The sequence below is a fragment of the Vigna umbellata genome, chromosome 8 (genome assembly GCF_029865625.1).
Source record: "Vigna umbellata cultivar VRB3 chromosome 8, Vumbellata_1.0, whole genome shotgun sequence".
Classification (NCBI taxonomy): domain Eukaryota; kingdom Viridiplantae; phylum Streptophyta; class Magnoliopsida; order Fabales; family Fabaceae; genus Vigna; species Vigna umbellata.
The window spans coordinates 7,642,242-7,644,388 of NC_142172.1; the positions used below are offsets into that span (position 1 = coordinate 7,642,242).

At 28.6% G+C, this 2,147-nt stretch overlaps 1 long non-coding RNA gene across 1 annotated transcript; it reads right to left on the minus strand.

Annotated features, from left to right (window-relative positions):
* Positions 1-418: 418 nt before the first annotated feature.
* LOC148193954 (uncharacterized) lies at positions 419-1,766 on the minus strand. The gene is made up of 2 exons (XR_015781801.1): positions 1,493-1,766; positions 419-722 (listed from the first exon to the last, which is right to left on the minus strand). It is a non-coding gene; the product is annotated as an uncharacterized LOC148193954 (long non-coding RNA).
* Between the last annotated feature and the right edge of the window lie 381 nt (positions 1,767-2,147).

A 2,147-nucleotide genomic window follows, 5' to 3' on the forward strand; every position in this document is an offset into this window, starting at 1 on the left:
CCTTTGAGTTTCTTCATTTAGAGCCTCTTCTATGTTAGAAGAACACTACAAGAAAAAAGTAAATTACATACAGCCAAAATCCGTATATAAGGCTCAAAATCCGTATATAACACTTGGTTACATACGACTTACATACGGGTAAAATTCCGTATATAAAACTGGCGTAGTTAAGTTATATACGGATAAATCCGTATATAAATTATATACGGATAAATCCGTATATAAATTATATACAGATAAATCCGCATATAATATCTGTATATAAATTATATACTGATAAATCCGTATATAATATCCGTATATAAGTTATATATGAATTTATTTATATATAATTTATCTGAAAAATTCATATGTAGGTTACATACGGAAAAATCCGTATATAACTTTATGATTTTATAAAAAAAATTAAATAATCCCATTTCTGCATCCAATAATTAGAAGTTTTATATATTTGATAAATGTCAAACACAACTGCCAAATTAACAAAAAATATAATCAAATTAGCAAATAATAACTGATTGTCTTTTTCATAGTAGTAAACTAACCTACTTATACAATTGGCTATCAATGAAAAACTGTCCAGGAATTGCTCCACCAATATTTGAAGCTCCACCAACTAGCCATTTATCATCAAAGTGGTGGCTCTAAACCCATAACCGAGAATCTTCAACTCTTGTATTAATGAATAATTTAATAGCTGATGTTAAATCCAATGAAATGACCTATCAAAGAGATAATGAGAAACCAAGTTATAGAAAGAGTCATAATATTATAGTTAAAACTCCAAGGTTTATAAGAAAAATAAAGATAATTTATCTTGTTATAAAAAATGTATAGTAAATTGTAATAAGAAATTAACTCCTAAAAGTGAACAATAAGAATTGAATATAAAAAGTAAAGTGTAATAATAAATTAACTCCTAAATTGTAATAATAAATTAATTGAGTTTGATTAGTTGAACATGGATTAGTATAATAATTCTAATAATAAGTATGAGAAATTTTAAAATTTCAAATAAAATAGAAAAGGTAGCTACAACTGAAAAAATTTAGTACCAGCACAAACAAAGAGCGCAAGATGATGGGGCATTCAATACAATGAAAAAGAAAACAGATCAAGGAAGAAAAGCTATAAAATAAAAGAACATGCAGCTAAAATGAAAAGAAAAATAGAAACATGACGATTGAAATGATTCAATAACAGTTTTAAAAATACAATCCAACACAACAGTAGCATTAGTGATTAGAAGAAAGGAGCCATACACATACTGTTGTAAAAAATAATATCCTCTAAAATATAAAAACATTTTTTATTAATGTATGTATCTTAGAAACCTTTACTTTATATCTTAGAAAAAAGATTTAATTTTCTTTCATAATTAATTGCTTTATATCAAGTAGTCCACATTCCATAATAATTTGGTTGCAAATAACTATGCCCTCTGAGATTGCTACATCGATCTGACCAGAAAAGCCAATAGAAAAAAACGCACCAGTCCAATTTGGAAGCCACATCCAAGGAAAATGTAGATTCAATTGGTGTCATGGCCTCCTCAGCAGTCTGCATGATGATGTAGAAATGTTTTCTATTATAAAATCAAGCCAATATAATAGATATATCTGGGTTAGGATTTATCTTGAAACTGAAACAGAGGATTGTCCTGAAAGAGTGGGTAAATTATAACATCCATAGACTACTATTACTGGGATTGTTATCGTAAAACAATAAAGAGAACCCAGCTAAAGCTCTTCAGAACATGTCCAGTTGCTAAGAAAAGGAACTAACATGGATGATGAAGCAATGACCATACATACAAATTTAGATTTAAAATTCAAAAAATCATATGATAGTTACTTCTTTGCCAGAAAAACGTGCTCTCCTAACTTAGGCACTCATGATCTACAGCTTTAAACACAACCAAAATATCATACATTTAGGGGCATAAATTGTCTCATTGGCACAGTATATTTTCACTTTTCCAGGTATATCAGGAGCAAATTTCACGCAATTCATATATTCTGATGTAGGTAGTCTTTAAAGAAATGACAACTGTCAAATTCTTTGTAACATATATATGGCAAGAGATAGAACTATCATAATGCCTTTCTCCAAGCCAACAATAGCTATCTTCTCCGTGAGATCTAATG